The following is a 23,133-nucleotide window of genomic DNA, read 5'->3' on the forward strand; positions in this document are numbered from 1 at the left end:
AATAATTCTTTCTCCTTTAACTGTTCCTCATTATGTATCCTGGTATTTTTTTAAGGAAAGAAAAATTTCAACACATAAAACAAATCTTTTATTTATCTAGCATAAAAGAGATCTTGAAGAAAAAAAAAACAAGAAAGCAAGATACATACATGCATATGAAATGAAAATGAGTCTGGATAAGACAAGAAATGGACGAGTGAATTATTCTATCATTGATGCAAATGCTCAGGTCTCTTTGTTCCTACAAAGAAAACAAAATCAGAAGGAGAGAGGAGGAAAAAAAATTATGAAAAAAGTTTTTGGTCATTTGTCTTCCAAGTGGATCTTGGAATGAATCCCTGGATAGAGAAAAAAAAATGAAGAAAAAGAAAGAAAAAGAGCTTTTAAACAGGATTTGACGAATCCTTGAATAGTTGGAAGGGATCCAGTTATCAAAAATCGATGCGACATGGCCCACTTTCGAAAAGGCCCCCTGACGGAAGAAGAAGAAGCTACTGTTAAGAAAGGGGGTAAAGGGGAGTTTTCAAGAATTAAAATCAGGGTTAGCTTTCCTTGATTCCACTCACGGATGAATCGCTTGTTCTCTGCCAAATGATGCCAATTTGCGACCGCTAGGAGAAGACAACAAAAAAAATAATAAATAAAACGCATATACAGTTGGGGAAAAGAGATGAAAAAATATATATATAAATATAAAAATAGAAGAAATAGATACCAAATGGGGGGGAAACAGAGAAAAAGTTTCATTTTCTTCGACATGGTCAATCCCCCTCAAACCCGTTGTTTGCTGAATTTAAAGCTCCATTGCGTTTACATTGGGAATTGGTATATGGAAGAGATTGGCGGAAATCCAAGCCAAACTCTTTTTCCTCTCATGAAATGTATGTTTTTTGGATGAAGAAAACTACTGATTTAAACGGTGACAATGTTTCAAAGTGGGAGCGAACACTTAAGAATTGTATTATGGTCTAGCTATCAAGCAAATTGCTGGAGAAAAGAATTCTATGGCTGATTTTTTTTTTCTTCGTCTTGTAAATGGTGTGTGTTTATATACACATGTCTTATGTGATTGAATTCTGAAGTTTAATTAATGGTTTTATCATTTACATCAAAAAACTTATCTCCATTATTATTTTTCGTTGTTTTCTTCTGTTCATCACTTATTTTAATTACTTACGATATAACTTTTGAGAGCTATTTCCGTTAATTAATCTTCACTTTATTTTTTTTAATATTAATTTTAATTCACTGTAAAACATTATCGCTGTCTGATTTCATTCTATATTTTTTATTATCATATTTTTGTTATTTTACTTTTATTTCGGAAAATGGTACTAATACTCTTTTTCATATTTTAGTTGCTTTCGAAAAATTTGTTTTCCCATCATTTATAACTGATATTTTTGTTATTCTTTCCATATACGTTTTTTTGTCTTTTTTTTTTATTCTAATCTCTCTTTTCATCTAAATTCCAAAAATATTTTTCACTTAATTATTTTTTTTTCTTCTCAATCAATCCTTTTAATTTCTCTCATTTTGATATTCATCTCTTAGATTTTTTTTCTGATTTTTCTATATTTTTTCAATCTTTTCATTTCTTTTTTTGATTTTTAATTTTTCATTCGTTTGCTAACACTAGTGTTTCTTTTTTTTATTCATTTTTACTTTTTATATCTTTCTAGACCAGTGACTTTACAGACAGTGATTCCAAAATCGTGTCAGGAATTAAATTAGATTGAAGTAATAACAGGGTTGTGATACCAATCAGTGTTACACGTCACTTTACTGTCTTGATATGAATCAGAGGTACCACGAGATATTTAATGTTCTTATTTCATTTCCAAAAGTGTCGCGAACGTACAAAATTTAAGCATCCCTCTGTTTTTGACATTTTCATTTTTCTTACCCTCTATGGTTCCCCCCAATAAAAATTATTAAAAAACCTTTTCTTTCTTTCTTCTTTTTCCGGAAACGGATGTAAATTGATTCTGTTAACATATTTTAAATTGAAACCATACATCAACACAGCAATTTAATTGATTGGAGTGATTGTTTAATTAGTTAAAATGCTTTATTGAGGGCGAATTACACTGTTTGTCGTTATTTTTACTGTTGCCTATAAGCAGATAAAATCTTGCTGAGCAAAGTTTTTGAACAGCTGTTTCCTTGAATTTTTCCAGTTCTCTCAATTTGATACGATTCATAAATCCCTAACAACGTAAAATTGTAGCAGCTCTCAAAAAATGACAAACAAGGAGCAACCATCTTGGCATGACTGCGATTAACATCTCTGGAATTTAAGGAAACAATGATGAACAATGCTCTCACCAACAGATACGGGAACAATACAATTCCGTTAATTAATGCTCAAAACTTGAAGCACTATCTAAAAATATAGTGTGTGTTTAGTTTATTATCATGTGAAAAATGATCCATAGCAAAGTTGCCGCAGAGTGTCAGACAGTAGTGGTCAGATTCACTATGCATATTCCCTAAGGGCAATCAGAATCAGGGACGTACGCAGGATCCTACCATTTGCTTGGTAGGATCAGCATCAAGCATCAGATATCACGAAACCGCTGAAGTATCGATGATGATTGATGGGCATTGCCGAATTCTTGATCCAATCTACGTTTTCCATCTTCAAACAACGTCTTCAGCTGCTGGAACCACAAAATAGAGACCAATGAATCAGAAGACTTCTCTGGATGGAGGTGAACATTAGGCTCTCTAACTTTTGATTCTAGAAGTTGTAGACTTGTATGGAGAAGGAAATTTAATTTGTCATAAAGATTTTGCCTATATGACTTGCTGCAGCATCAATACAGCTTCTTAGACTTAGTAAAAATCTTGATGGCAAATAAAATTTCCTTCTCCATACCAGTTTTCAATTTCTGTAATCAAAAGTTAGAGAGTCTAATGTACACCTCCATCCAGAGAAATCTTCATATTCATAGGTTCCTATTTTTGTTCCAGCAGCTGAATACTTTGAAGATGGTAAACGGAAATTTTGGATCAAGAATTCGTCAATGTCCATCAAGCATCACCAATACTTCGGTGGTTTCGTGATATCTGATGATTGATGAAGTGCCTAATTCTGATCTTATTAAGAGATTGTGGAGTCGAGCAAAAAAAAACATGCTGATCTACAATAGCGACGATGGGATTCATAGCTGAGGTCCAATCCAGATCTGTGATGGAGCTTTATAAATTCAATGTCTTGGTGCATAAAATCCATGGTCAAGACCAAAAATGACCACTGTACAATGTATTCGCACAATATCAGCACGCGTTTACTCATACTGGTCAACCAAATACACATGCAATTTTGCATTTGCAGAAATGTCCCGTTTTTCTATCCGTATCGCAAAGATTGAACAAATCTGGGTTTACATACATAACGAAGAAATACATAAATTACGAATTCAGTCTAATTGATGTAAATTTGTATGAAATTTACTGTTAAGTCCAATAATCCGTTTTAAGTTTTAAAACAAAGAGGGAAAAAGTAATTTGACACTAAGAAACATTCAATCTACTTCATGCAAATTTTTTGCCGCCGATGTGCTCAAGAAGAGCCTCTCAGAAGCTGTAAATACAAATTATAACCTTACCCTTAATTTTGGCTTTCCATCCCCAGAATTTCAACTTCTCTCATAAATTTCTGGGGTGTTCAAATTTTTTGAAAAAGAGGGTAAAAACGTATATAAAGGTATTTAAAGTATTAAAGGTGTATAAAGGTATTTTCTTTCGATATTTAATTTTCTTTGAGTCAAAAATTAACTTTTGATTATCTTGGGGGAAGCACGAGCCCCTTATGTCCCTCCCCCAGCGTACGCCTCTGAACCCAATACGTGGTAGGAGCAGGCCCGTAACCAGAAATTTCGTTCGGGGGGACCAAAGTGATAGAACAATAGATTTGGCCATCTTTTTCCCTTTCTTCGGTCATTTTCTCACATTTCGGGGAGGGACCAGACCCCCCCAAGTCCCCCGCCCTCGCTACGGCCTTGTGTAGGAGGAGCAGAGCCGACGAAATTTTGCTGACACGGGGGGGGGGGGGATCAAAGTTTTACTGAAAGAGGGACAGAAATGACTAAAAATATGTTGTCGTATTACTTGAATGACCCCCCCCCCCCCACCATTTACCATGATTTCAAGTATATCCGGGACTATAGAGGTATATTGTATTAATACATTAATCGAATTCTTTAGTATTTCTTAAATGGGTTTCATGCCATGATATAGGTATTTTTCCCTCAGTCTTTCTATAATGCGTACATCATTATAATATTCCATTTGTTGTTGTTGTTTCTATTTATGGTACAATATTTTTGTTTCGAGATATGCCGTATTCCAAAATTTTTCTGGACACCTCAAAAGAGCCATAATGAAATAGCTATCGATAGAGGCATTCAAATGATATTTTACTTTTTTTTTTCTTCATCTTATCATCAGTACCTTATTTCCAATTAAAATCAATATTTTGGTTTAAAAGAGTTTAAATATTGGTGTGGGTTATTTCTCAAACTCAGAACTGCCAGACACCGCGGTATCTAATGCCGAACTTAGCGTCGGATGCAGAACGGGGCATTGACAGCAGAAACAACTGCGAGTAATAGTGAAGAGTGCCTGAGAGTGCAGTGAGGGGTGTGATTTAAGGCAGCAGATTAACTTCGAAATTTATCTCTTTGTGTTACTGAGCCAGTTTTAATCACCAGGGATCAAGATACTGACTACGCTAGGAAACGTCATTAATTAGGACATAACACTTGGGTTCGCTACAGTCAACTAACTGTCGAATCGCCTAGCTCCCAGCTGTGGCTTGAAGAACGGCGGGAAGGTGGTGGTGGTTGCGAAATGCAAAAGCGGGCTTCTGAGTTCCTTCCGGCGGGAAGCAGTGGTTAACGAGCTGAAGGTAGATTGATGTATACACCTATGAAGTAAAGGCGGCGAATGAGAGAGCTCTCACAACGTATCTCATATAACAGTCATTCATTATGATCGTCGAAAGGAGGGAGAGAGAAATATATTTCAACCACAAAACTTTAAAATTGTGAAGCCCGAGGTGCCCGATAGTAATATGTGAATCCCCAATGGCCCAAACATATACAGTAAATCTCGTTTATAATAACATCGAAGATTCCGCGAAATTTTGTCGTTATAACCGAATTGGTGTTACAACCAAGATTGAAGTTTTCAAGACTACTTAAGTATGAAAAATACAATCAGATGCAATGAAATAATGAAGTGCATGAAATAATGTGTGCATAATGAAGTTATTGTTCTATTATAATTAGGATGACCATATTTTATTTGGAAAAATACGGAAAGTAGTCACACACACACACACATCTATAACGGGAGTTCATAATCGGGGGAGGGGGTATTATCGTTTTTACAGATTTCTCGTTATAAACAATTTTAGTTTTTTTTTACACTGTAGAAACATATAAATGAGGGGGGGGGGAAACAATAAATTTACCTTTTAACTATTTTTGCTGAAATATGCATCTACCATCAGTTAACTGCTTATGCATAAGTCTGCTCAATGTTGATTGTATAACATAATTTTGCACTTCGTGGAATGCAAGTTTCTGCAACAATATTATAGAGCAAGGGTTCTCAACCAGTGCCCCGTGGAGCCCAAAGGGCTCCGTGTGCAACTCCGAGGGGCTCCAAGGCGACTCGAGGAAAATAATATAAATCAGTAAATTTGATAGATAAGTAAATTAAAGAGGCGTACAAGGTTCTGCCATAAAAATTATGTACAAAAAAGGGCTCCTCGAGTCAAAAAAGATTGAGAACCGCTGTTATAGAGTATTCGTTGCACTATAAAAGTGTCCAGGTGGCAGTGAAAATGATTAAGCCTTGTTTGCCCTGTGTCCAGTTTTGGAAGATTCCAAGAAAGGAAGGGGGGGGGGGGAATTTTTTTGAAGGGAAAAATAACTATGTCAAAACCAAAAGTCGTGTCCCACCTGCCAACCAACACACCTACAGATAAAATGAAGTGTTTTTCCACCTCCTATATAGATAACAAGAAGACAAGGTGAAACATGCGGTCGTCTTATCTGCATGGGGAGGTATGACATGCCCCGTTTATAAACTATGGATAGGGTGAAGAAATAAAAGAATTTCACTCTTTTCCTGTCCATTCCATGTACAATTCTTAAAGAAAGGGAATGGAAAACATGTTTTTCGAGAATTTCCGTTGTCGTTATAGCGAATGTATTCTGATTGATTACAATGGTCACCACTGATTTTGTTCTCAAAGATATTTTAGTGATTTAGGGTATATTACCATTGAAATTTGATCACTTTACCTCAAAAACTAGAACCAATCCGACAAAACCAATGCCAGAACCGGAATCAGCAGCCCCAATATACCCTAAAACCACTAAAATTTCCTTAAGAGCATGATTTTTTTTTTGAGTATCCATCAATTAATACATAACTTGCTATAAGCGAATATCTTTATGTATCTTTAACATTAGCTACTTGACAACCGCGTGCGAATTACTCGTAATAGTGGGAATCTCGTTACATACAGTACTCGTTATAACGGAATTTTTGCTATAAACAAATACGGGACAAACCAATTTTGACTAAAAGTGCTGCCAATTAACGCAAATTATCTTATGTATAAATGGGAAAGTATGTATGTCTGTATGTACGTACGTATGTTTGTTTGTTCTTTATACAATCTACAATTTTAGACCGATCGTCGCCAAATTTTGCATGACCGATTGAACCATAAGCTACTTTAAAAGTTCATCAGTGCTGGGCAAATGACCGAAATGGGTGAAAAACCGTTGGGCAACAATGGTTCCTGGGCCCTAACAGTCTGTTGTTTACAATAGTTACTCGGTTTACTTTGGTTACCGTGGTTCCATAGCAATGCGTTTCAGACATATATATGCCTTTACAGTGGTTTTTCAATTCTTCTATGCTGCCAGTATTATGTATCACAGTTTATTATAACAGTTTGTCACTTTTTCAATCCTCCCAGTAATTGAAGAAAACCCGGGAAGCCGAGTATTTTTGCTAGTTCCTCATAAATAACTCTTGGCGAAAAATGTAGTGTCTACAGCAAGTTTGCAGGATTTAAAATGTATTTCTCGAGAAAAAAAAAGTTGAAAACGGCCAGCATCACAGGCCCCCGGGTAAAGGGATTTTTTGCCCCCCCCCCTTCCACCTACTTGCCTAAAAACACCTCCTGCCCAATTTACATACTCACTGTCGAAAATTTGATCAGATCTCATTTTAATGCATTTGAAGCCCTCATGCCGTGCCTGGAATATGCCCATACGTTAAGACGGCGCTGAAATCGCCAAGTATGTGAGATTAGTGTTGATATTTATATAGATATAATTGCCATAATATAAACTATAATTTGCATAGTTTCAATTATATTAGTATCATATAATATAATATAATATAATCTATAATCTATAAATTTTACAAATTATCTTCATCCCTGATTTTAGAAGGGGTTTTGAATTAAAGTAAGTTCCATTGAAGAGGGCCTTTTTCACGAAAAAAAGCCAAGAAGGGAAAAATTAAGAAATGATCCTTGTACGTGTCGTATTATCACCCTAATCATGTTGATAATTCGGAATAACGGTAAAATGTTTTAGTTATATCCGATACTTGACTTGTGTTTTCATTGACATTACTGTATAAGCAAGATTTCTTAACATTATGGGAATTAGTCAGAACGCCCATTATTGACGTTATAACCAAGGTGTTGTTATAATCGAGTTAAATTTTATATATAAATTGCATTTTGGTCTTATGTACACAATAGTGTTTTTTTTAGGAAGACACTCTCGGATCCTGCAAATGCTATGGGAATTGAATCTCTGAACGCCGTCCCGATACGATGAACACAAGTGACTGAAATGAACAAAACAAGATGATTAAGAGAAATCCGTAGTGAATTGGTAATTCGAATATTCATTTCACGTCATGTTCATTCAGTTTTGCTTGGCGAATGATTTCTTTTCTGTAGTTTAAACACTTAGGGGAAAAAAATATATTTTGCACCTTCTCCTCAAAGGGCTTCTGTTAGTCATTCATGTGAAAAAATGACAATTGACTGACGAACGGAAGCCTGTAGAGGAGTTGGCTGCGTTCATCTGTGGGCAATCACTGCTTGAAATTACAAAACTCGAGACTGTAGCCAATAATGTTTCCCGACTCCGTATTGGTAAGAAGGTAATACAAATTACGTAACACTAAAAAAATTGGTTTCTTTCATTTTTATGTGGTAGAGAATAGTTTTTCTTTCTCTCTATATATATCTGGCCATGGCCTTCAAAATAATATATGCATTACTGCCAAAGAGTCCGAAGTGCTGCCGATTAGTGACGGGACCGGCCACTACGTGAATCGGTCAAGAGTTTTGGCCAAATCTGAATTGAAGAAATTATTCGGACTTTGGCAGCAGATTCCTGGCCAAAGTTCGATGTGCTGATGTAAGACGTCCCGGTAGGAGCAAAATCATTTTTTTTAACCGCCAACATGTGATAGATGTCTATATAAACAGTTGTATTGAATTAGCTCCATAAAAAAACGGGAGATAAAACTATATAAAAATAATTATGTAAACATATAGTTTTTTCTGAAAAATTTTTTGGAGAAAAAAATGATTACTGCATCGTGACTGCGGTATGATGGGTTGCCATCACTTATATGGACATAATTATTACAGAAAAAACAAAAATACACCAACTAGGTGATGATCCCGAATCATGACTTTTGTTATCGAATTTCGGCCAGGGATCACCCAGCCACTCCGCAAGCTGGCCGGCCAATATCCGAAATTTGAACATTGGTCCTGTCAATATTTAACAAAATTGGCCAGTTCGCGAAGTGTCTATCCCCATCGTGAATTGGCCAAAATTTCGTTGTAAATTGACTTGATCAATTTCCGATTTTCAGGCTTTGGCCAGTGAGTTCGCGAAGTGGCCGGGATCTCTTGCCAAAGTCCGATAACAATAAAACATGATACGGGGTCATCGCCAAATTTGCGTATTTTTACGTGATAATTATGGCTACGTAAATTATGGCAACCCATCATATAGCGGTTGCGACGTGGTAATCATTTTGTTTCTTCAAAATTTCACAGAAAACTATGTGTTTATGCTAGTGTTTTTGCAGTTTCTCATATTTCTCTTTCGTTCATCTAGTAACATAGAGCTAATTCAATACGGCTACTATATTTAGTAGTGTATCGCAATTGGCGATAGAAAAAAATGTATTTTGTGCCTTCTGGGCTGTCTTACATCCGCACATCGAACTTTCACCAGGAGTCTTCGATCACTTCCTGAATTGGCCGGCCAAAGCTCGAATCATTTATGAAAATCGGACTTTGGCCAAAACTCTCGGCCACTTCACGAATTGACCGCACTTCTGGCTTTGGCAGTAACATAGTTGAGTTCGTTTGATACGAGAATTTAGAAATATTCATCTTATCCCCCCCTCCATGATAAAATCTACCTATTAAAAATCTCTATAATGGTGAAATCCATTTAATAAAAATGTGAATATTAGCGGCAGTATACGCGGGACCCACGAACCAACTTTTCAAAACCATCAGCACTGGACGACATGAATATTCTTACGGAGGGTAGGAGAAAAAAGTTATTCAGAATTTTCACTGATTTTGCTTGTACAAACATTTTACTCAAGCGAAATTCAAAAATTATTTTTTTCCATAAATCCAACTTCTTATCACCAGAGTGCTCTTGAAAGCAAATTATTGCGTTTAAATTAACGAAATAAAAGTGGTTTTATGAATGATCGTGTTAGCCGTGATTTCATACCAGTATTTAAGTATAATATCAAGTAAATAAAGGGTGTCCCATAAATTCGTAAATAGTTTAAAAATTCATAAAAATGTCAAGTACCATTATCATTAAAATTCGGAAATGAGCTGTTGATCGTGCACCCTGCACTTTATGGAATTTTTATTTGTATTTATTTATTTATTCACATCTCTACAGGCAAAGATTGCCCAATTACAGAGATGGACAAGAGAAGAGAAATACAAAACACAAATACAAAAGGTGAATACAACAAAGCACAAAAAAACGAGTGGAACAATGATTAAAAATACGATACTGAGAAATACATACGGAGAAGCATAATAACATGAACAATTCCAGTGTAATATATTTCTAGTGATTTCTTTTTGGGCATTGCTCTCTATCAACAAAATAATTACCTTTTTTTTGCACCAAATAAATCCCCCTTCGTGAGAATAACTTTCTCTAACCGCATTCAAATGTACCATTTCCTTCACAATTTTTATGAATTTTTAAACTATTTATGGGGCATCCTGTATTATAAGTACACTTATTTCTACATGCATTGTTCATACAAGCCTTGTTGAACTTATTGGTGGTTTGTCCTGTTTTTGTCTCTTCTTGGCACTACTGAATCTACTATTTGTTGTTTCTAGGCCGCACTAGATATACACCACAAACTGATAGAGACGCTTTAATATAATTATCGTACAATTTATTTCGAAACATTTAAAATATCATTAAAATTTCACCTATATCATAACACAGGCTCCAATCAAGGAATTCAACGTATTTCTACTTGTGCTCTGCTTACGTAAAGTTTTTATAGAAAGCCGCCAAGTTTCCTTGCTGAGTAATATTATTATTATGACCTGTTGATGTTATCGAAGTTATGACCTGAGTTGGAAATGAAGATGAGCAAAAGAGGGGGTGAGGCAGGAAAATTACTCTAGAGATAATTAATTTGAGGGTTGAGGAATAAATCGTTCTCCGATTACGTGACAGGTGGAAAGATCAAAAAAGACACAGATCAATCAATGAAGATGACGATTACAAATCGATTATTGACCTTTGCTGATCATTACGTAGGCTTACATTGTATGAAAAAAAAAACTAGTTGAGGCTTTTGATAGTATGTATACACTGCCTGCCTTCTTATAGCAGTTCATTGGAATCGGAATCTCAGGACGGTTCTGTGACCTCGTAGACTATATCTTTTCTGATGGAAGACATCACGTACATCATGATAAAGTTGTTACTCTCAAAAGAATTTTTTTTTTTTTTTTTTGCTCTTGTAAACCCCTTTTATTGTCGGGCCTTACGCTACTGAAGGTCTGTTATTAGAGGTTCCAAGGCCGCGTGGAGGATAGACAACGTATAATCAGAATAACCCAGAAGAGAAAAAAAAAGTATATAAATCGTTTCTTATTTCTTTTTTTTTTCGCCTTTAAAAAGAAAACGTGCGAATAATGCGTATGCCCTCCTCAGTTACGATTGGTTGGTTTGTGTGACTGGCGGCGGCAAGTCATCATCAATTGAGATGCCGGCTTCTGCTGATGTCTTCATCTTGGAAAAACACTGGCTCAGGAAAGAAAAGTGTACGTGGGAAATGGAAATAAATATAAGGTTTGAATACGTTACGTCCCTTTTTTTGAGGGGGGAGGGATGCATCTTATCTACTTTTCTCTACATCACGCACGCACACACACACGAACGCTTCTTTCTACCTCTCATCTTTCTAGTTCCGAAACTTCAATCCGGACTTCTTTTTTTCTCGTGATTTCTCCACCTACTTACATAGAATAGGATTATATTCGAATATGTAAAATGTTTATATACTCAGTTCGCATTTTTTTCAGGACTTTGGCCTCTTGTTTTTTTTTCCAGTGGTGAGTTTGAGTTTCCTCCCACTGTGAAATGACATTCGTTCGGAAAAATAAATATAAATAGTGTATATGATCTAGCGCTTTTATCTGGATCTTTTTTCATATATATTTCTTTAAGATGACTTGACTCGAAGATAAAACCTGTTGCGGTACTAGGACATTTTGTCTAGTCGTTTGACCTGTTTGGTTATTATAATCTCTTCAACGTCCGACGAGTCGTTAACCTTGATCAATCGGCCATTGTTTGTTATCACATATTTTTTTCACTTTTTTTTTCCCCATGATTTTTATAACGCGAACACGGGGCAAGGGGAGCCACCGTTATAAATTTTTCCGACACACAACTCTGCCTCTTTTGAGGTAACAGAATTAAGGTGCTTTTGCATCAGTCTGGGGTTGTGTGAGCTATCTATCCATCTATTAGAATTTACAGCATAACAGTAATTCAAAAATATACCAATTTACGAAGATTTCATACCAATCTTCGTAGACGGAGATTGTTTATTATTTATTGTACTTTGTGATTCAGTGAATATTTCTGCCAGTGAAATTTCTGCATTTCAGTGAATATTTCTGCCAAGATTTCCGTCAATTCTGTTCTACTTACTATGTGTAATTGTAGGAATGAAAATGGAATGAAAATGGTGTAATAATGCAAAAATTTTAGTTTTAATATTTTTTCTTATAAAATTTTTGAAATTACAGTCAGCCTCGCAAAATAAAGTGTTCCGGACTGAAGCTGGGCTGGAAAAGATTTCGACAACGGGATGGGATAAGTCCAGTAGCAGAGTTTTGCCATTCATTCATTCAGTCGGCCTCGCTTAATCGGAAAATAACGAGTAAACACAAACGGATACCCCGTTTATTATAATAATTTCAACTTTTCCCCGCTTAATCGGGTTTTTTGAAATTCCACCCTTAAGAGGGTCAAATAGTAGTTTCAATGGTTATAAGGGTTATACTTTCCTTGTCAACTGTAAATGCACATCAACCACTGTACACATGTTTTTTTATTGACTGAAACATTTGGAATTAATAATGAAAAATATGTTACTAGTGTTAAGATAAATACACTTAAAAGTAGGTACTGGCCTTCAATTATTAAAGTTGTCTTCAATACGTATATTTAATTATTTTATTTTTGTTCTCTGTTGAGACAATAAATGGTGCTAACTTTCCTAATGAAAAAATCTTGGGTATTGTGATCATTGTAATTAAATATAATTTCCATTTCATTTTTGATGTGTGATTTATTCGAAAACGTTCGGCTATTAAGAATGGTTCTCTGCTTAGTAGGATATTGTGAGCCGGATTCGTTAATATCCAATTAAGCGGGGCCGACTGTTTATGGTAACAATTCACTTCACCAAACATTATTAACAGTCTACTATAAATGGAATGCTTAAGGAAAAAATATTATTGCACAATTACTACCCGTGGCAGGAAGTGTTCCATCGACCGCTGTGGTGGTCGAGTGGTTATAGTGACGGACTCGCGATTCGAGGATCCGGGTTCGAACCCCACAGTGGTGGTCGGCTGAAGTTGGTTTTCTGTGGTTCCCAACTTCAAGGCGCAAATGCGAGCCGATCTCCCCGTTAAAAAGTCTCGCCACAGAGAGCAACAGTCCTACAATGATAAATCATTCAATCATAACACTTCACTCATAGTTAGAAAAACTGGTGGCAGATGGCAGCACTACACATGACAAGCATTGCAGAGAAACAAAAAAAACTTCACGTGATGTTTCACAACACATACACGCACATTCCCGCATGTACCGATTCGTTTAGGGTTCCGCGGGGTGCATGTGTGGTGTAGCAGTAATAGGTAGGGCCTCCAAAAAATGGCTCGGGGATCCATGATGTTCTTAAGTCAGCCACCCCGTTGGGCAATTTGCCTGTTGTGGCGTTGTATTTGTATTGTATATAGAAGAAACACACTACCAATGGTATGTTCGAAACACAAATATTAGCGCCGCAGAGAGCAACAGCCCTACAACGGTACAATTATTCATTCATTACACTTCACTCACTATGAGTTGAGAAAAAAACTCATTGTTTTAAAAAAATTCATTGCAGATGGCAGCACTACGCATGACAAGCATTACGCAGAAACAAACTTCACGGAAGGTTCACCATACGTACACACACATTCCAACATGTACCAATTCGTTAGAAGTTCTGCAGAAGAATATGAACGAGGTGCATGTCTGGTTTAGTAGTAGTAGTAGTAGCATTTTGTGTCAGGCCTGTGTCACAGTGAGCAAACTGCTCTCGGAGGAGAGATGGAGTTTCAGAACTGTGGGGTGCAGTTCAGCCATCACGCCTTTTTTTTGTTGTGCGGCTGACCCATTCCCACAAAAATAGCAGTGATGTAACAACATTTTAATTATATGTAGTAGAACCCAAACATGTCAGCTGATAAAAAAAAATACCAATCAATCTTTAGACACCAGGAAAGAATGAAAAGAAGTAGACTCGCTTCAGCAGAAATTTGACCTCCTTCTTTTGTCATCCTTGAATAACAGGAGGAAGGTGTCAGCTCTGTGTTTTGACAACATTCTGGATCAATGAACTTTGACTAGGTTAAGTCCAGTAAATTGATTGATTGGTGAGAAAAATTATCAATAATCATTACTGGAATTTTATATTTACGAATAAGTCTCCAATTAGTAATTTAGCGCTAAGGAATCAGGTAAATTTCCAAATCAGAATGTAATTTGAACGTAAATTTGAATGTAATTCTAATATATATATATATATATATATATATATATATATGTATATATATATAAGCTTTTAAAACAGCCTATGTAAATAATTCTTCAATTATTCACAAATTACGAAAAAATTATTAAAAAAATAGTGAAATTAGTGCGAAAATCCACCCAAATTACATTCTGATTTGGAAATTTACCTGATTCCTTAGCGCTAAATTACTAATTGGAGACTTATTCGTAAATATAAAATTCCAGTAATGATTATTGATCATTTTTCTCACCAATCAATCAATTTACTGGACTTGACCTAGTCAAAGTTCATTGATCCAGAATGTTGTCAAAACACAGAGCTGACACCTTCCTCCTGTTATTCAAGGATGACAAATATATATATACATATATATATAGAGTTAAATCGTATTTTCTTTCATTTAGGAATTCATGGGATTTACGGTATATGTTTTAACGGGAAGTTTTATGTTTTTCACTCGAAGGGCTTAATTCCAAACGATAGTATCACAAAGAGTATCGTTCAGATACCAGGGAGAAAAGATCCAAATCTGCACGATAAAGTCAAATGTCAAAGCAGGGGCATTCATCTACAGAATTTCTTTTTCTCTTAAATCGCAAACGATAAAATAATCGAAAAGCGAAGGAACATTTTCTGTAATGAACCAAACAAAGATACACACGTAGGCAAGGAATCGATTTCGGTCAATGAATTGATTTTTCTAGTTTGTGGGCTTCAACTTCATCTTGGGCTGTCCCAAACACCGCCTATGTGTCCTCCTTTTTTCCAGGACTCTTTTCTTTGCCCAAGTCAACATTGATTTATGTCTAAGCAAAGCCATGCGACCTCAACAAACCGGAATTCTCGAATTTCCCGAATTTTCTTTTCTTTTTTCCTTCTTCTTATTCTTTATCCAGGGCAAAGGAACATTTCGGAAAAAGAGATTATAAGAGGGAAGGAAAAAGAAGAGAGAGAGAAAAAAACAAACTTGCAAAAATCTTTTTCCGTAAACCAAAGTCCATGTCCCGAAGGAGGAAAAAACGAAAACAATGAAATCTGTGGTTCTCATGCCATCAATCTTTTCTCCAGAGCAGCGAAACTATTCCATTAAAAGAAAAAGGGGGCAAGGGGAGACATAAGACAGAACCTGCAGGAAAGTCAATCTATTTTGGTACTGTCAACAGCTCTCCGGGACGCTTCTTTGTCCCTGGCGTCCCGGAGAAAACCTCTTAATTAGAAGCAACCCTGGGACTAAAGTTTCTGGGGGACAATAGAAGAAGCGTTTCCCAGCGTCAGGAGTCGATGTGGTATTGACAAGTTCGGTGGTCGATATTGGTTGGAGTCTTTTAAAAGATCTTCTCTTCATCCTGTATAAAGAGAGGATGTTGGCCTAGAAATGGAGGGGGTAAGAGAGGATTCGGATGAAGGATTGGATCAATAACAAGTTTTGTGACACGGCCTTTCAACCTTCCAATATTCTTGCGTGACTTGTAAAGAACTTTGCGACTTCAACCACAGAACTCTTTTTTTTGTTTCTTCTCCTCCAAGTTCCTGTTAATGAAATCATGTAGTTACTGGTTGGGGGCCGTTGTTTTTGGAGCTGATATTTTTAATGATATAAGCGAAAAATAACCAACAAGGAGGATAAAGTTAGCTGATCCTTTGTTTATTCCGTGACACCGTGATGTGGTTATATTAATTATGATTAGCGAGTTTATTATATAAAGGTTAACTATATTTACGATACACAAGAGGAGACAAGATTTTTTTCCCCTTTCGTTATTATTCTTGATTAATCAATTTCTGGCAAAATTAAAAGCAGGATCAATGAAACTGTTGTATTAATATGATTTCTATGCATTTGCCTAAACGTTGGTCATTATAAGATCGATATATACACTATGGTCTAAAACAGATCAACCGCTGTATACTAAATATGTGAAGTTTAACAGAACTGAGTAGTTAGTGGCAAAATCCAGGACAAGTGGACAGAGAGTTCTTTAAGGGAGGGGAATTATCAAGTATTTCAAGGATGCAGTATGCACAGTAAAATTATTCACGTGATTCCATGTACAGGGTGTATATAGTTAAAGTTCACCTATTCAGAGTTGCTTGTGGCCGTAAATACGCGTCCGAAAAATAAGAAAATTTTGGAAACGTTGTAGTGAAGGAATAGGAAATAATATCGAGAGTAAAAAAAAAAAAAACTAGTTTAACATTCACCATTACAAGATGTTTTATACAACTTGTATGCAAAATTGTAGTGCACACGTTGGCCCGGCCGTGTAGTCATCGCACTTCACGAGGATTCAGGATCAAACCCCGTTGGCGGCACAAAGTTGGTCGGATGAATTGTGAAGTATCAGCAATGACGTCGGAGCCCGAGTTTAACAATTGAGAAAAAAATACCATCGTGTAATCACAACTCTTTTCTTGGATAGCCCGGTGGTTTTATAGACAGACATTACAATACACTTCTCATTTTTTCAATATATAGCCATCTTCTTAGCTTAGCTATATTCAAATTACATTAAGGCGCATTTCATAGCAGAATAATTTTACTTCGAAATCCGATATAGTGCTTCTTTTATTCTCTGTGATAGTAGCTTTTCAAGATGAAGTGTTTAAATCAGTAATCATAATAACATTAATAAGTTCTTAACTTATTTTATGCATTCGTGGTTCATGTTGTTTTCTGAGTGGGTATTGTCACTTGCTGAAGCTCTGCTTACGAACTTTTGCGGATCCGATAACTATCAAGTATCAAGTATCTACCTGTATCAATAAGTTCATCAAATAAGCCACTCGTATAATTCAGTAAATTCTATTATCAATTTAATCAGTTAATAATACGTGTCTTTGTTAGTAAAATTTTTTAGAGTTCCAGTTTTTCTGGAATGATGCATATCCGAATCTACAATCCGAAAATCTCAGTGAATATTTCTGCCAAGATTTCCGTCTATTCTGTTCTACTTACTATGTGTAATTTGGTTTTCCCAGCGAAAGATTTATGCAGATGACTGGAGAGTTTCCGAAAATTCCGCTGAGATGTGTTTTACTCGCTTCGCCCACACGCACACACACACACAGTAATATCGCCCGATGGATGAACAGAATTTATTCCGATGCCGGAGCAAGGAAATACATTTTTACTCGTGTTTTTAAACGATGCGTGATTTCCCCATTCGATAACAGTCGGAAGGAGGTCGTTAAAAACGTATTAGATACCATTCTGCATTTAGTAATGAAATATGATAGGACATTTTGGTTTGGCCCAAGTTATCTGGACTAAAGGATCTCTAATATCTCCCGAATGTTCTACGTTAACCCACCAGTCACCAAACTGATGACAACGGCAGAACTGATTCACCAAAAAATAAATCCGAAATAAATTACCGAATGACAAATGTTTTCCTGCTATGCCCTGGAAATCAGGAGCCATTTAAAAACTTGAAATTTTCACGAAATATTATTTTTGTAATAGGAGTGCAAGTCAACCATGAGCTTCCATTCGATAGTTGATCTATGAATCCTTGGTTAATTTAGCGGATAAAAATCTCGAGAATGAAAATTAGCAATTGAGTCCACTAGACATTTTGAATTACCGATAGAATGTATCACTTCGATATAAAATATTGATGAAAGTCAAATTCTTTTCAATATTTTGTGTGGAACACCGCTTCTCCACCACCGGGCTAGACTTCAGACTGACCGGGCCGAAATGATTTGCTTGGGTTTCGCCGTTTAATTTTTTTTTCTTTGAATTTCTTAGTTTTCTCATGTCTATGAGAATTTTAGTTGTTTGTATGACCGGGCCCACGTCTTGAGTCATTGAGCTATATCACAGTGGCGGCGACACAGCCATATCATGTTCGGTTGGTACCTACATGGACCCGTTGAACCAGGGGCGTACGCATCGCCCGAGCGGCACTGTGCTAAGATGCTCGTCTTCCACTTGGAAGGTTACCATCAAGGTCAATGGGTTCGAATCCGGGCATAGAACGTTAGAAGCAAGTTCTTTACCTACCGATCCTGGGGCGACCACCATTGGATGGAACCTTCATTTCCCACTCAACTTTAGTTGGAAATTGCCGTATAGCGACATATATGACCGGAGCTGGTGTGCAGTAAAGTAGGGGCGTACGCACGGCTATCTTGAGAGCATCATGGGGTCAAGTGATTTTTCTTGCGGTCTCTGTTACATACCTTCCACATTACATAAAGTGTTCTCGAAAATTGATATACTCTGATTGTTATGCCCCCCCCCCCCGCAACTGAGGCACAAGGACTGCTCCCGGAATGTCCCATACTTTTAGACGGTACTGGGCGTACGCAAGATCGACCTTTGACGGGGTAGGAGGAGAAAGAACAAGGAATTCAAGGAATTTCTTCCAGAGAAATTTTCAGTTTCAACCTTCAAAAGACATTCAATATTAATAGAAATTTTCAGATAATTTAATTTTCTTATGATACAACAAAAAAGGTAATATCTGGTTATCTTGAAGAGGAGCGTGCCGGAAAACTCACCGAACAGCAATTCACCGCTAGGAAAATTCACCGACAACAGTTCGACACGAAGCTACTGAGTCCCTGAGCGAGTGAGTGAGTGGGCGAGTGGATAAGTGAGCGAGCGAGTGAGTGACTGACTGGGCGAGCGAGTGAGTGGACGGGCCAGTTGGCGGGTGAGCTACTGAATCCGTGCGCGGGTGAGTGAGGGAGCGAATGGTTGGGCGAGTGAGCAAGTGGCGAGTGGTTGGGCCCCCCTCATTCGCACACCCACTTGCTCGTTCATTCACTCACTTGCCCACTCGCTCACTATTTCAATCGCTTACCCACTTACTCACTCGCTCTCAAACTCTCCCGCACACGGACTGACTCGCCCACTCACTCACTCACGGACTCAGTAGCTCGCTCTCCCACTCATTCGCCCACAAACTCGCCCGTTCACTCGCTCACTCACTCATCCACTCACTCACTCATACACTCACTCACTCATCCACTCACTTACTCACCAAGTAACTCGGTCGCTCACTTACCCACTCACTCGCTCACGGACTCAGTAGCTCGCTCACTCACTCCCTCACTTGCTCACGGAATCGGTAGCTTAAGGTGAACTGTTGTCGGTGAATTATTGGTATGTGAATTTTCCTAGCGGTGAATTGTTGGTCAGTGAATTTTCCTAGCGGTGAATTGCATGGCGGTAAATTATTGGTCGGTGAATTGGGGCAAGATGTGGGGCTAACAGAGCAAGCAGTTGGGTTTCAAGAACGGTCCATCCTAACGAAAAGTTAGTTCTCGATAACGTTGCAATTCAACGGTTATCCTTAATAACAGCTGTGTTGACATAATTAAAATGAAATCTCTCACCTTAAACACATTTAACATACCCATAAGAAAAGGAATAACCTCAGGAGAATTAATTAATTAATTAATAACCAAATCACAATAACTGCACACAATGGCAACATTACAACGCCGTTTCTCGACCAATGCACAACACTTCAAAGTAATTGTTGGTCAGTGAATTTTGCTGGCGGTGAATTGCTGGTCGGTGAATTTTCCGTAAACCGAAGAAGGGGAGGCATGAGCTTCCATGCACCCACCCTTCACTGCATACGCCTCTGCCTTTAATGAATAAAATGGTGACCACACTGACTCCTTATACCAGTGTTTCCGCAAGTGCCGCTGTACCCAGGAACGAACCCCCACCGTTATAACAGTAGTGGTCGGCTGAAGTTGGTTTTCTGTGTTTCGCACATTCGAGGTGCAAATGCGAGCCGATCTCCCCGTTAAAAAGTCTCTCCACAGAGAGCAACAAACCTATAACGATAAACTTTTCAATCATTACACTTCATAGTTAGAAAAATTGATAGCAGAGGACAGCACCACACATATCAAGCATTACACAGAAATAAACTTCAGTTTAGGTTCACAACACGTACACCCACATTCCAACATGTACCAATTCGTTAAAAGTTCACAGAGGAATATGGGCGAGGTGCGTGTTTGGTTTAGTAGTATTGTTTCTAAAAATGGGTCAATATCAGCTTCTGGGGAGGGGGTGGTAAAACGTGCTAGAGAAGGGCGGTTATAGTTACGAAAGAGCGAGGATCCTATCATCCAGGAAGGCGGGAGCGGGGATTGATCAGAAAATAAATTCTGGGGGCGGGCGTAGCGGCGCACAGTTTGAGAACCCCTGTTCTAGAAGTTGATAACACTAGCGTAGAACTTGGTTCTGCGCATAAATATCAACTGACCGAATCAAATCACCATCAGAATATTGACCGTTAGAACGAAAATATTTAGACAGATAAATTTAGTTGTGAGAGCTGAAAGGCATGTGAAAAAATTCACATGCACACGCTGAATTCAATTAGGCCTACACTTGTTTTCAAAGCACATATTAGATCATAGTTTCCCAAACTTTTTGTTCCATCGTCCTCTTCATCAACAACTTTTTTCCTCTCATCGCCCCCCCCCCCAACTCAAGTGAACCCATAGGATCCTATGTTAAGTCTGTAGCTTATATCACCCCTCCCCGGACCATTCCATCACCCACTTTGGGAAACACTGTATTAGATCATAACGAAGAGAAAGCAACCAGAAATATTGATAGTTTTACGAAAGGGAGAAGCGCAGTTTATATGTAAAAATCAGCTCCGGCTATACAAGACCTTCAAGGAACAATCAAGTCAAGTGGTCCAAAACTTTCGGGTTCCGCGGCTTTAACTACAGAAATAAATCCGATTATTAGTGTGTCCATTGGCATACGTAAGGATGAGGTTCTGTGGTTTACTCCTTCCCTTCCCCCGAGCCGAGATTACAGTGTTTTTTTTTCCTGTACTAAACGAAACCCCCCCCCCCCGCCCAACCCCTCGAAAGAAAACCCTGCGCACGCCTATAAGCGATTCACACAGATTGTAGTCAAGCTCGACATATAAAACGGTCTAGAATGGCTCGTCATGTTAACGAAACCAGAAAAAAAAATGTTATCAAAAAGTAACTAAAATGTTAGAAAATTATGTGTACCTATAATATATGAAAACAGATCTATTTCCCGGGTTCAGGCAATTTTCGAAGTTTAAGCGAATCGGATGACAGGAAAACCGAATGCAAATATTATGGTGGCATTTTACAACACGAAAATTTTGCGCAGCGTTATTAGTTTATTCAACGTCATTAGATTAAAAACTATTGAAAAAAATGAAAAATACAGGAACACAAAATGAATAATTGCCTTTTCCCGCTCGCATCGGGAAAAATCTCTTTCTGAGAGAATCGAATCAAATCGAATAGCCTGGGATTCCCGATATCGGAACCCGAAATTTATGCAAACCCGTGAATCAATACCAGTGATTTTTGGGGAAAAAGAGAAGCTCTAGCTCGGTTTTCCAAAATAAAAGAAACTTTTTCCTTCTTTTCTATTTTTGTTATTATTATTATTGTTATTATTCATTCATTCATTTTTTTTTTCTTCTTTTTTTTGGTTTCGATGTGCGCACAATGGAATTCGTGAATCGATGCAAAGGCATTTCCCATTTTTACCCTACCGCTTGGATCCTACCCTCCACCTTCTCGCAGAGGGTGTGTGTGTGTGTGTGCGTTGTCAGATTTTAAGATTAGGATATCAGATGACCCAAATCCTTTTCCTCTTTCGGGAGCGCAGTCCTGGAAAACAGCGAGAGTAGAAAGGGGGGGGGGGCCCGATATCCCAGCCCCCCCCCCGCATCTCTCTGTCGCCCCTTCTACCATTCTCCATGTTCCGGGTCAACTACTATTGATTTTTCCCAGGCCCACCTCCTTTTCCACATACCGTCCGAATGAAGACCTGACTCAGGATATTTGACGGACGGCTGTATTTTCCACCACCACGTTTTACCGATTCCTTTCACAGTGGTGTAATATCATCACAGTAGCCGGTGTGTGTGTGTGTGTGTGTGTATACGTTCGCCAGGACCGAATCTCCCCCCCCCCTTTACTTCCCCCGTTCGTGAAATCCCTTTCCCATATGCGAATGTATGTGCATACATACGCATTAGGCCATCAGCTAAGACTCATGTTTAAATTAGTTTCTTTCAGACACTTGCTTAATTACGTGTAATTAAGCTCAGAAAATGAGTTGTGCAATGCCCCCCTTAGAATGAGAATTACAGTTTGAGTATGCGTAATTAAAGTGTGGTAAACCCGTAGGGTTTGTGTTTCCGCTGTGAGAACATTATTCCGTTCTGAGAGTTGTTTGTGGAGGTTTGACTTTTGCTTTCGAGTAATGAATTAAATTTGCATCTGCCGCTTCGGGCGTGATGAGAAACAAATATGAAACGAAATCTCTCTCCCCCCACTATGCCATTCGCCGAAATTACCGGCCCGAATGAGGAGGTGGAGGAAATAGATATGCGGTTTTGAATGTTCAGCGAATATTACGGCTGTTTTGGAACAAGAAACACATCGCATACGCATACATATGTGAATGTGACTGAGGAAGCTAATTGAGAATTTTCGTTTACGTACCGAAAGCACGAGAATTTTTTCTCTTATTTTGTTTCAAAATGAAACGAGGCCTCCCATTAATGCATTTCCATTTTAATAAAGATCTATAATAAGTTTTTGGAAATTTAATTAGTTTTTAATTAATATTTTAATAGTTTTAAATTTCATGATAACGTAAGACCTAAACAGGTAAATTGCCCAGTGAAGTAGCTGAGGAAAAAAAAT

The 23,133-nt window shown here is 37.6% G+C and overlaps 1 long non-coding RNA gene across 9 annotated transcripts in view; it reads left to right on the plus strand.

Moving 5' to 3' along the window:
• Window positions 1-23,133, plus strand: part of LOC149086726 (uncharacterized) — a 271,603-nt gene that overhangs the window by 183,263 nt on the left and 65,207 nt on the right. For 4 of the 9 annotated variants that reach the window (XR_016192508.1, XR_016192501.1, XR_016192505.1 and 1 more), the window contains one exon: window positions 7,817-7,934. The exons of 2 other annotated variants lie outside the window; for them this stretch is intronic. This is a non-coding gene — a long non-coding RNA (uncharacterized LOC149086726). Of the gene's footprint in view, window positions 1-7,816; window positions 7,941-23,133 lie in introns of those variants that run through there. 3 more of the 9 variants (XR_016192509.1, XR_016192504.1, XR_016192506.1) reach the window with 3 other exon arrangements.

Source organism: Pholcus phalangioides, unplaced genomic scaffold (assembly GCF_987345545.1).
Source record: "Pholcus phalangioides strain wild (caught in Gottingen) unplaced genomic scaffold, Ppha-v1.0 ptg000004l_1, whole genome shotgun sequence".
NCBI classification, from domain to species: Eukaryota; Metazoa; Arthropoda; class Arachnida; order Araneae; family Pholcidae; genus Pholcus; species Pholcus phalangioides.